Consider the following 13491-nt stretch of genomic DNA (forward strand, 5'->3'; position numbering starts at 1 on the left):
AGAGCTTAGACTAGCGCAGATGTGTGCAAGGCAGCAAAGCTCACCCGTCTGTTGGCAGAGTCGACAGAACTTGATGTCAAAGCGGTGGTCCTCCTTGATGATGGTCATGTTTGCGGCATGCATCAGCAAGCACATCATGATCAGGTCAGCTGCAAGTAAAGAAGAGATTCCGAACGCAAGACGTGACACTCGGATATTTCACGAGAACAAACGCGACAAACTGGCGCCAAGGTAACGAAAGCGTGGCAGCAGGCTTAAATGTCACCTCAGACTTTTTCGCTCAGAGTTTTCACCACACCAAATAAGCGGAAAAGTAGGTTGTCTTCAGTTTCGATGCTCCCCTGTCTACGCACTCCAGTCGTTGCAAGTGTGGCCAGGAAAAATAGATATCGGGAGCAACTGGTTGATGGCCGAAAAAGAGTTACTTGAGGTCATGTGCTCAATGCATTTCGTCGGAGACATTGAAAATATAGTATATCTCAACTGCTGCAGTCCTGATAATTCGTTTTAAGTGGATACGTCTTTGCGGACTAACTGGCTATAATTCGTAGGTTTAAATATGGGCCGCAAAAAATACGTAATTAAACAGTTAATTCGTGTAACGAAGTAAATTGTTTGATTAAGCGTTCTGATTTTTCGGAGAAGTCGTGGCCCCACCTCATCGAGTGATATAGATCAAGGGTTAGAAGTGCGTTATCTGCCACTGGCAATCTTTTATAAACTTGGTGCAGCTAAAAATACACCCTATATATGTTGGCCAAAAGAAAATAATGTATGTCAGTAGCAGGCTGTAATGGTACATTCTATGCGAAAGGCAGAGGCCAGAACGCTTACGACACGCCCATGGGGACGGCAACTAAACAGGTCTTTTCACGTTCGTGAGGTTGGCATGACGTGTTTATTTCAGTAAGGCGGAAACAAGCAGCTCGATTTTGAATGCGTTCGACTGCATGAATTTCAACGAACTTGTATAACTTTGCGTGTCGATGCATGCTAAGCAGTGTGACGAAACTTCCAAGTCGGACGTCGAAATTTCCTGCCCGCTCATTGTTCTAATGTAAAACACGAGACACGTCGTACAAATGACCTGCTTACCATCATGACCGTAAATACAGTGCTTCGTGTTCGGGTCGTGGTTGGGGCGCTCTGCAAAGACAAATCCAAATAAGGAACATGAAACGCATTTTATGACACTTAAATGTGATCGTCATCCATATACAGAGAACTTAACGAAGTTGTGAAACGAAATTTTCGGGATGCGTTTTCCAATGTGACAAGAATATACAGATGGTTCAAGTGCGCTCGGAGTTGAGAAGTTATCGTGGAAGAAAGCTAGAAAAAAAAAGGAGGATGCAGGTGTAGGTTAGGAGCGAAACACTGTTTTAAAGGACGAGGAAACTAGGAAAAGTGCAGTGAAGAGGACGCAAGTGCAGGCCTTCCACAGGCTACTACGTCAGCGTCACGTGACAGCTCAGCATCACCCTTCTTTGTGCCCTGGGTTTGCCTGGCCGCTTAGCCAAGTATATTTACTACATGGAGGAGTACATCTACCTAAGTACATCTAAGTACTAAGTACTAAGTACATCTACCGCTACTGAGACGGATACGCCATAGACAGGAACAAGTTGCTCCACAATGTCACGCAGCGAGAACGTCCGAGAAACTCGCTGCTCGATCCGTAGTAGCTAAGTAACCGAAGGGTGCGTAGTGTACGAAAAGAAAAAAGGCGACGGATAAACCGGAAGCGCGTCATCACGATAACGCGCATGCATAAATGGGAAAGCCGTCAACGTGAGACAGCGGCGCAGCAAGAAGCGACAACTTCAAATGTCCACGATGTTCCGCGAGGAGGTCGCGGAGTCGAACGATAAGCACTGAACCTTCGTTATTTTGCACCTGCTGCGTAAATAATTATCCGTCGATTGTGGTAGGCGTGAATTCTTCGGTTGTTGATAGGAGAGAGAGAGAGAGAGAGAGAGAGGTGCTCTTTTTATTAAGCTCGAGATATTTGCCTGGCTCACGGCCTGACATGCCACTTAGAGAGTTGTTGAGTCAAACACGCGATTGGTACCATCGTCATACCGACGGTATGATGACGGTGACATATTAACGCAGACGGTACATACGCCTATAGACACGCACATACTCAGACGGTTCACATAGTCTTCTTTCAATGGGGGCGAAATGCAAAAGCACCCGTGCTCCGTGCATTGGGGCAGGTTAAAGATCTCCGTGGCGGTCAAAATTAGCCCGGAGTCTCCGACTACGGCGTGCCTTATAGTCAAATCATGGTTTTGGCGTAATGGGAGCAGCAATTCCGGGCAAGCTGGTAATCCGTTACTCAAGTAATATTGCGCAACAAAAAAAAATTACCGACGATTACGTTACTTCCTAATGCGAAGTTTGAGCGCAGCAAATAAGCTGTTTCACCTTTTCGATAGATTGAGGCAAAGAAATCGAGCAACACATGTATGCGCTATCACAGAATTTTTTTTTTATTTTTCACACGTATTCCTTTAACAAAGACACCACTAACAGTTCTTGACAGTCATGAAGGAAGCTTTGTGATCGGAGAAATAGACTGATATATGTTCGACTTGGTACACCAATGCTTGATTCTCAAAGACGAGATGTATACAAGTGCCTCGCGAGGTTGTCACAGCCGTGGGACGCGTTACGAGCGAGAGGAACGGGATGTTCTCCCGCATAAGTGTTAGGAAATTGCTGTTTGTCTTTATGTCAAGCCGCCACCGATCTGGCTCTCTGATTGCCACCGCACAGGGCGAACGGCAGCGGCAATTTCGGCTCGGGCGGTGCACATATACAGATCCGCCGCCACCGATCTGGCTCTCTGATTGCCACCGCACAGGGGTTGCATTGGAGGAGGAGCGAAGAAAGGAATTAAGTTCGAGCCGGCGCTTTGACAACCGGAGACTCGCAGGAAGAAGGGGGGAGGGGGGCGGCGTGTACACCCAGCGGCAAACGATGGGGGCAGAAGCGCGCGCAGCAAGCGGACAACACGATAAAGGGAGGAGGGAAGAGATAGCAGCGACTGACTGATGCCGCTGACGCCGATAGTGAGTCAACCCCAGCTGCGGAGTTGGTTTCAGGGACAACGAATAACCGGCGCGTCGGCAACTGAAGAGCACCCTATCCGCCACACAAGAACAGGGGGGGGGGGACCTTTTCCTCCTCTTTCTGCATGGCGGCGACGGTGTTCTATGCAGTCACGTTATCTTGACTCTCTAGCGGCGTCAGCGGCATCCAGCGGTATCAGTCGGTCGCTGCTAGCGCTGGGGGGATGAAAGGGGGGCGGAGCTGGTTACGAGGCCGACGACGACGACGACGCGAAACCCAGGAACGGACGCCAAAGAGCTGCGCTCTAAAAAAAAAACGACACAGACGTAAGAGAAGAAGATACGCCAAGCGCTTGGTGTGTCTTCTCTTACGTCCATCTCGCTTTTTTTTTTTTTGCGCAATATTGCTTGAGTAATGGTTTTGGCACGTAAGAACCTAGAATTGATATAGCGATCATAAGGCCCGTAGTTCAAAATAAAATTAGAGCGCTTTCGTTGGACGATGTCTTTTGCCGCGGGCCAATAAGGTCCCGCAGTTTTAGGCCAGAGTCGTGGTACATATGCAGCGAAGTCCTCATAGACTGTCCGATGACGATTGACTGCATGTCGCAGAAAATATGCCGCAAGTCCTTAGAAACTCTGCACACCGAAACCATCGGCGAGCGTAAATAACCGTAGTTTGTATTTCCGTTAAACACGCTACGAGGCCTAAGCAGACAAAGACCACGCACTCGTTCCCGACAGCAGACTGAACGAGACGCACAACAAGATCTGCAAACGTTGCCCATAACTGATACACTAAGGATAGCGCTGACAAAAAAATTAAACTCACAGGGAAGCAAGCGAAACGAAACGTTCACAGCATTCTGCCACCAAATGTTTCACAGTACACACAAAACACGAGTTTCATCCAGAGCCAATGTGCTGGAAATCATCGACTGAGAGCTACTCCCAAATGCCATCGCGTAAACTGCCTCGGTTTATACATAACGTGGTGTGTTCGCAAGTTTCCTTTTTTTTTACAGTTTCGGTTTAGATTAAACAATGAGCAAGCTACCAAGGAGCACAGTCGCCGACGCATTGTGCATCAATGTGCCCCGGAAAACTGGACATACGAGAATATTTAATGAAGTATTTTCGGGTTCCATTTTCTGGCCTTTTGCACGACATCCATTGTTTCATAGCGTCGAAGGACTCAAAGCAGTAAAACGCCTATGAGAGACGGTTTTGTGAGGGGACATTAGTTTTGACCACGTGAGCTTGTTTAACGCGCATCCAAATCTTGGTCCGCGGGATTCTTCTTTATTTTTTTTTACTCAGTCTCTGTAACGTGTTGCCCCGTCGAAAGGGAATGGCACCCAAGAACGTGTGCGCTGGAACAGAATTCAGCAGCCACTGAACTTCACTGGATGCTTGAAAAAGGTTACGAATGCACACGCATTAACAACACAACAGATTTTTCACACGCTAGGAAAAAAAAATGTGGGACAAAGCGGGCATCCTGTCACTGCTACATTGTCTACTGCCGCCAGAGACTTCTCCCGTTGCAGTAACGAGAAGGTGTTAGCTCTGCAGTAAACATCACCGTCGCTTGGAGGCCAGATCCACTAAGAGCGTAATTTTTGTTTCAGATAAATTAGCGTTATAACTGAAAGTGCTGATGTGGCCAGTTTCCTGGATACAGCTCACAATTTAGAACCAAATAGCCCCACAAAGATGCATTGACAAGGAAATTCCGCTACCTTGCATGAATAATTGCAGTGGAAACCATCGTCTACCCGCAGCTTGGTAATGTAGAAAGACGGGTCCACATTGCAGTTCCGTGTGTCGCGTCCACAAATATCTGACTTGTGGCTTTTCAGCGGTGGCGGACCCATTCCGAATGTTCGCTCTCTTGTTCCCTATTCTTACACGAAGTTGTTCAAATCTTACGCGTCACAGCGCGTAATAACCTTCAGACTTTACCTTGACCACAATTTTCTTAATTGCCGCACCGTTCTCCACCGGAACCGGAACATACTCCTTCGACAAGTTTCAAGGTCACATCAAACCTCTCCTCGTTATCACGTTACAGAAGCAATACACTATTTCACCTACAGAAGAATAACACTTTCTGACTCTTCCGTTGTATTTTTTGTTTGTTTGTTTGTTTGTTTGTTTGTTTGTTTGTTTGTTTGTTTGTTTGTTTGTTTGTTTGTTTGTTTGTTTGTTTGTTTGTTTGTTTGTTTGTTTGTTTGTTTGTTTGTTTGTTTGTTTGTTTGTTTGTTTGTTTGTTTGTTTGTTTGTTTGTTCCTTTGTTCACTATTCTTACAGTGAGGCTGTTAAGGCGAGTTCCGCAAGTTTTCTTACTAATTTTCTGGCAATCACAGAACAGCGAAACAGTCCAACATGTGTCGAAACCCTGAATTCCCTTCAAAACCTAATTATCAATCACTATAAAATAAAGGCTGTCTTGTTTGTGCATAATATAACTGAAACACACAACAAATTGCTTGCGTGGTTTGTTTCAACCAGTATTTTGTATTTCCGTTTCTCCATCATCCGGATTACCGTCGTCCTTCCTGCCTATCCCGCCTCTCTTTTCTCTCAGTCTGTCCCCCCTCTCCCCATTGCTATTCTCGTGTAACACAGGAAGGTTCTTATGTGGCAGCACGATCGAAATCGAAACCACAATAAAGCCGCCACCATAATTACCATTTACAGCGCTTTTTCAGTTTGACAAACTATATTAACATCATTTTGTATTGCACTAGATTCTGTTTAAATAAAGATAATGATGTAAGCAATACGGGCAATGGGCGTCGACGATGGAGTGATGGAAGCCAACGCTCACCCTCTTGTGCCCGGATGAAGCCCATTATTTTCTGCTTTCCTTCGCCGGGCACCTTTGAGTCGGACAGTGCCACCTGCACGTCCTTCCAGCTGTCGTCCCAGTTGAGCCGCTGGTGAATGTAGAAGTGGAGCGACTTGGTGACCCGCTCCATGAAATCGGTGCCCTGTGTTCCGGAAAGGCAGCTGTACGGCCACTTAGATGTGCGCGCACGGCGTTGTACTACTGAAAGTACCTCTATTTCAATACCGCCGAAGGTAGTAGTCCTAAATCTGCTACAGAGGGCCTCAACGAGCCCGTGATTCTACTCTCGCTGGAATTCAGGAGCGCTTCGGGTGTACACCGCGCATTAGGCGCCCGTTGAAGGAGATCCTATCAAAATAATTCGGAGTGGCCCACTCGGGCGTGCCTCCTATTGAAATCCCCTCGCTTTAGAACCTATACAGACCAAGAAGTAAATTTTGCATACGTCATTTAAGGCCTTCGCTGGCGCTAAATCGGACTTGCTTGGTGATGAATAAATTAAAATATGGTGTTTTAGGTACAAAAGCAACCGTAATGAGGATTGCCACAAACGGGACTGCTGATTAATTTTGACCACCAGAGGTTCCTTAACATGCGCTTAAGCCTAAGCACAAGAGCGTGTTTTATGCATTTCGCCCCCCCCTCCCCCCGAAATGCAGCCGCCGTTGCAGAGATCGCACCCGTGACCTCAAGCCGGGCAGCGCAATGTCAGAGCCATTAAGCTAGCGCGGCGGGTCAACCGCGGTTTACAGCATATAATCAAGTGGCCAATTTCGATGCAGAGAATGAGATTATATTGGTATAGAATGTACTTCTTTTTTCAAATTTCTATTTTTAATTTGCTTGAACAGACACGGTTCATGACTGCTGGTGAAAATGAACGCCAAATTTTTCCAACATGAGGTTTCCATCCGAAAACCCGAACGCGAGTACGTCGGTGAAGAATCAACGGTTTCAATTTGTTTTCAGGAATTGGGACATGCTTCGGTAGCGGCGAGTCACTGAAAATTGCTTATTTAAGCCTTTGCATTGTTTTTTTTTGTTGTTGTTGTTGTTTTTAGAATACAACAAATGCCTCGACTAGAGTACATGCTACCAGAATCCACGACGGCACGCAGAGCGAGTCTCTTAACCACCAGTCCCTTAACTATTTTAACTTTGGGTTTCATATTTCGAAACGGTACAGTGATTTAATCAGGGACACCGTCGTGGAGAATTCCGGACTAGTTTTGACCACCTGGGTTCTGTAACGTGTGTTTAAACCTAAGTAAACGAGCGCTACTGCATTTTTCCCACGCCAGAGTTAGGCTGCCGCTGTGGTGATTCGAACCCAAGACATTGTGCTCAGCTATTAAAACGCCATGGCCTCTGAGACACCGTAGCGCGTTCACTACGTCTTTCCTTTAAGCTGCTCTCCTTGTTATTTCAGCGCGACAGCGTTAAGGGCCCCGTGTCGCGGAAAATCCAGTGTCGGCGTCGGCGTGGGCGGAGTCGTTCGTGAGCAAAAATTTCCGCATATATTTAAGCATATGTATCTGCCACGCCTTCCTGTATGACATGCGGTATATGAGGGTTATATTGCCACACCATTCTATCACTAAAGTTGCTCATACCTTGTCTTACATTCTTGACCAAGTTATCTCTCGGATTTTTATGACGACAGCTCATAAACAATTGTCATGAAGCAAAATGCCGACAGCGCATGCCTTTTATGTTAAATAATCTAAGGCTTAAATTTTAAAAGTGCGAAACAATAACAGAAACCTCAAAATAATGATTTTTTGGCGTGGCTGCGCACAAGCTCCGGGATCGGCCCACGCAAAAGGCCGCGTTTCTACCAGAAAGTTCGCCTTCGTGCGTATAGTTCGCCGCCAGCGTTTCCCGGTACACATCACGGTTACATAAGCTGTAGTTGTCGGGAAACGTGAGTTAGGGACCTTTGAATGCTATCGCGTTCCACTCTTAAAGGCGAAGCTTAAGCGTCCTCCTTTCTTTTTCGATGGCATGTTCTCTTCTGGCATGACGTGAGATCACGCTTCCGTATCGAAGAATCGTAATTCACATACACAGCTCAACTAAATTAACTTTGGTGTTTCTTTAACAACCCAACGTGCTTCGCACCATGACGTTTTGGAGTCATCGCCTCGGGTTCTTTGTGGTGGACACAGTTCAGGAATGAGCTTTAGCTCTGAAGATTTTATCTAAATGTACGGGAACGAAGAAATCAATTTCTTTCGGCAAGCAGGGAACAGATTTTTTGTGAGGCTTCCTGCATCGAAAAAATTCGGCAGAGACACTTAAGACTGCTTACGCCTAGGAATGAGATAACATTATACCGTATGCAGACCTCGGAGCATCATGAACGCGTTTATTTTACACGCTCACGAGGCGGCTCCACCTTCTGTGAAGTCACGTGTCCAATGACGCACGCTCTAGGCACCTCTTTTGTCAGCCAGAACCGAGAAGCCGCCGTGGTCGCGGGGAATCGTGCTCGCCTCGCACCTCCAAGGCCTGGGTTCGGCTCCCACCCAGACCCCCGAAGTGTACTAACTTTCCTTTTCGAAGTCATTCATTTAATTCGTTTACAGGAACCTTCTTGGGAAATTTGAGGTCAACTCGAGCATTTTTGACGTTTCCTTACTCGTTGGGCCGTTGACGATTTTTGGTACCCTCTTTGGGTCACGCCGACCACGACGGATTCTTGCGTAACGGAGCACAAAATGCTTTCGCATGAAAAGAAGCAAGAATTTAGCAACTATAAGTAGCGTTTTTGCGTTAGCGCCACCGATTCTTCTAGAAGAGTTGAAAATGGCGCTGATGCAAGTAGCTAAATTTGCAAATAAAAAATAATGCAGATACACTCAAGCATCAAGTTCACAAATCTATAAGGCAGCAATACAAGGCGACATCACGATTCAGTAAACTGAGCTTATTTAGACAATCGAAGCGTACAATACTGATGTGTAATACACGGCCCGGGGCTACCCGCCGTGGTTGCTCAGTGGCTATGGTGTTGGGCTGCTGAGCAAGAGGTCGTGGAATCGAATCCCGGCCACGGCGGCCGCGTTTTAATGGGGGCAAAATGCGAAAGCAGCCGTGGTGCTTAGATTTAAGTGCACGTTAAAGAACCCCAGGTGGTCAAAATTTCCCGAGTCCTCCACTACCGCATGCCTCACAATTGGAAAGTGGTTTAGGCACGTAAAACCACATAATTTATTGTTTTTTTTTAATTTTAATATACGGCTAAGTTGTGACTACGGCTTTAGCGAAAATCATAACGTTATCAAATGTCGCATGAGCTTGAAATTCACATTTTACGTATTCTTGGTTTGTAGCGCGAAGGGACACAGACGAAGACTAGAAGAACGCAGGACGAGCGCTAACTTTCAACTAAATCTTCATTTTGTCTGAGTCCCCCTCGCGCTACAAACCAAGAATGTGTTACCGTGCCAACTCGCCCAACTGTCCATCCTTTCGCATCATATTTTGCGATTGTGCGCGTTAGACCCTCTGTAAGATGCAGTTCACACAGCCGAGATTTGCTTTTGGTGCAGAGTTACGCTTTTGTACACTTCGAGATTGTTTTTTTTTGTTTTTTTTTTACAGCGAAGGCGATTGGCGGCTAAGGTTCCGTGCATGTTTGTTCTCCGCGTGCGGAAACCGTGGGCCGATCCCGGAGGTAGCGCAAAACCGGGCCGACCAGCGGCGGAGGTGAAGCAAGCTTCAAGCACTCCACCAACTTCCACCGATCAGTTTAATATCTTGGGTCCAAATACAAACCGTATCAGATATTAAGCTGATAAGAACAGATACTGCACTTTGACCCACGTCGGCCGTGTCTACGTTCGCACCACCCTCTCTTTGTCAGCGTTGCAAGAGCTTGCGCATCTACTTTGCTTTCCTTCCGCTCTCCCCTGGTGGCGGTCCCGTCGAAACGTCACGCGTGTCTAGTTTCCTCCGCCTCCATGGGGTGGCGCACCCATCGTCCACGCAAATGTATATAAAAATCACGGTAAACGAGTTCGCGCCTTCGTTCAATAATTATGTGTCACCTCTGTGTCGTGTGCTATTAAGCTTCGCTGATCATCCACCTTCACAGAGTGGAATGGCTCATGATGTTTTTTTTTTCAATTTTAATATTTCGAATTTTTCGTAAAACACCTTAGGTCCCAACTAAACGCTCTGCTTCGCAGTTGCCAGAATACGACTTCCTTGAACGCCACAAACGTCGTTGAAAATCGGCCCAGCAGAGTCCTCGCGATAACGCTTATGCGTTTTAAATTCGTTTCTGTACAGGGGAAATCGCAGTCCGGGCGCAATTGCTAAATCTTTGCGTCAAAGCCCGAAGATGCGAGCGAGAGATCGCGCCTATATACCGGCACGATGCAGTTGGCGTCGAAGTCCGGACGCTCGGGAGGCAGCCGCTCGCCGCGTTCCTCCAGCGCCGACCGCAGCGCGTGCTCTTTCGTGGCCCGCTGCTCGGACTCCTCGGCGCCCTTGAAGCGTTTCGAGCGCTCAGCGTTCATTCTGGCCCTGGGCACCTGCGTTATGCGGAGAGCGGAGCCGGTGTTCGGGGCCACTAGCGTCGCTAACAGCTGTTCGCCCACGATCGCGCTCCGTTGACCTCCATACTGCACGGTAACTGGCACCCCTTTTCGAGCGATATTCACTGATCACTGGCCTATGTCAGCCAACTTCACCCTTTCATATTTCGTCGTAATCTTGGTAGAACCAGCTGCGGTACTTGTTGTTTCATATATAGTGTACAGCATGCAAATGCAGCATTCTTTTGCGGACGAGAACGAAGATTTGTATCCTCGGAACAGAACAAACTTGAGAGTCAAATACGTACAACGTTTCTACAGGTTGTACTGTTTCTTACAATAGTTATCATCACAGATGTGTTAGAATACGGAAATGTTACCAATGTTTCTAACGTATTATAACCACTGCCGCAGTCGACTACGTTCGCTCTAAACCTTGGCACCAGTTCTGCTAACTACGAAGGACCAACGATTATCTGTTCTACGCATTTCTAGACGTGTCGAGAGTGCCTTAATTTCAACAGGAAGTTTTAGCTAGGAACGACTTCATCGAAGCTTTTCACGTCTGAGAGAAAAAAGAAAAAAAGATTTACACTTTACCGCATGGTGTGGTATACACTCAGAAAACGAAAAAAATATTCTTATATGCTAACTCGAAATGTGCGTCATGTACATTGATTAAATTCATAAGCAGTGCAACTTGGATATAATTTTAACGTTATTGTTTTGGAAGATGCATGAATGCAGCTCGTGAGAAAACACGCCAAAAATTCGCAATGAAACGGGGTATTTTGATCAATTTTACGCCTGAAGTAGGCATGGGAAAATGCCAGGGTATTATTCGCTGTTCATAGGCGTACTGCTAGGTCGTTTATTTGTTTTTAAGTATTGCGAGTAGCTCCGTAGAGCCAGCAATACTTGTTGTTTCCCATATAATACAGCGTTCCTTTGTAGATGACAGCGAAGGTTTGTATTCTCGAAACAGAACAAACTTGGGGCGCTATAACGTAAAACTATTCCAAACTTTTCCATTCCAATTTTGAAATCAGCCTTCCGCGATTGGTCAAAAGCTTTGTGGACCACCGCCCTTTCACCTGTCTGTCACGCGACGTCACGAAAACCGCGATAACTCCCCACCTGATATAACGTGTACACACAGATTATGCATGATTTGACCGAACAAAAGAAAAATAGTTATTTCTGATTCGACACCTCTTCGCCATTAGCCCTCGGCCATTGTTCAAAAGTTTTCGGGATGCGCCCACTTCACCTGCCTCTCACGCGACGTCGCAAAACCGCAAAATCTCACCGCGTCAAAGTGACTTGTACGCGATAAAGATGCATTAATATGCCGAACAAAACTGAATTTTCTTCTGAATAGCCGCAGGCTGCCCCGTTTCGAAAGGAATAGAAGATAGCTGCCGCCGATCGCTCAGGCACTCGCTACTCGCACCTGTCGAATAGCAAGGGTTTATTTGCGTGTAATAAAACTTTCTACGTGACCGTGTAACATTTTCGAGCACTTTCGGCCCGTTTACGACCTCGTTCTGCCAATTTTCCTTTGCTGAGGATCCGTTTTAGCGTCATTCTTAAGCTTCCGTTGCATGCCGCCGCGATTGTCGACGAGCCACCGCAAGCTAAGTAAGGGAAAGCGGACCAATCGCAGACGCCGGCACCACCCTCTTCATCCGGTTATCGATTTGCACTGTAGTGGCTCGGCCCTATTGAATCCCTCTCCCCTTGAGCGTGCTCCTCGCCTCTTGTGAGCCAATTAGATAAGACAAGCCGCTCAGTGTAGGCAACGTTATTCGTTTTTTAAGCAAACAAAAGTGACCTCCTATGAACGAGGAGAGCGTTTGATTGGTCTGTTCAGAGAACTCGGCGGGTGACCGCCCGATGCTTGCGTCGGCGGTTACGCAAATTTGACGTCAGGAGATTGGAATAAAAACACATTGGAATAGTTTTACGTTATAGGGCCCTTGGTAGCCAAATACATATAACGTTTCTACAGGCTGTACTGTTTCTTATAACCATTATCATCATAGATATGTCAGAGTATGGAAACGTTAACAATGTTTGTAACATTTTATAACCACTGCACATTGAAGGTAGCGTGAAGATTCTGCGTAATATAAGCATTGCGGAAGGGCTATGCATCAATGGGTCTGCCATACTTTAACACCACCAAGTGGGTACGTGGCTCTTACCTGGAAAGAAATGTTAAAGATCCAGTGAACACATCATTAATAAACGTGAGCGCGTGCGTCGAACCTATCTTCACGCACATCCCTTATTAGATCGTTTATAATTTGCGTTTCAAAGAAAAATTCGGACACTCTACGCACAATGCGTAGCTGTTAGTGTTATGCTTGACATTTGATATCGTCAGCTGGGTTCCCGGCGAGGCAAGAGTAAAGTATTGACGCCAGTTACCCGTGAAAAGTTCTGGAGGCAGTGCGCGGAGGGCGAGATAACTGTTGGGAGAATAGGAGGAACAGTGATGCCGGAACGGGCGTACTATACTCGGATGACATCAGCGCCTCGGGCCATCTCAGCGCCCTATAAATGTCTTGGCAGCAGCACTGTCGTAGCGCACACAGACACGGATGCAAGAAGGCACACGAAGGACACAGACTTAGCGTTAACTTTCATGGATATGTTTCGTTTCCGGGTGCCGTGCCTACTTACACCCTTTGCTTCGCGCACCAGCGAACGCGTGCATTAGTGAAATCACTTATTCAACAACAAAAACAAACAGTATGCGCAAGGCAGAGGGTATTAGTAATGCATTGGGTAGCCGGAAATTAAACCCATTGTTGGAAGTTAGCGCTGTACCTGTGTCCTGTGCTTCCTTCCGTACGCGTCTTTATGCACTACAACAGTAGTACCATGTGATGTCGTACCATCGAGCCCAGATTGCAGCACAAGTTGATTTCATTTCTCGTCTCTCTCTTACTGTATATGTACACCAGGAACTTATGCTTCCTTGCATAGTACTCGCTTCTGGTCCTGTACA

At 46.6% G+C, this 13491-nt stretch overlaps 1 pseudogene; it reads right to left on the reverse strand.

Annotated features, from left to right (window-relative positions):
- Positions 1–9588: 9588 nt before the first annotated feature.
- LOC142562578 (U2 spliceosomal RNA) lies at positions 9589–9770 on the reverse strand (annotated as a pseudogene).
- Between the last annotated feature and the right edge of the window lie 3721 nt (positions 9771–13491).

Source organism: Dermacentor variabilis, chromosome 10 (genome assembly GCF_050947875.1).
Source record: "Dermacentor variabilis isolate Ectoservices chromosome 10, ASM5094787v1, whole genome shotgun sequence".
In the NCBI taxonomy this organism is placed as follows: domain Eukaryota; kingdom Metazoa; phylum Arthropoda; class Arachnida; order Ixodida; family Ixodidae; genus Dermacentor; species Dermacentor variabilis.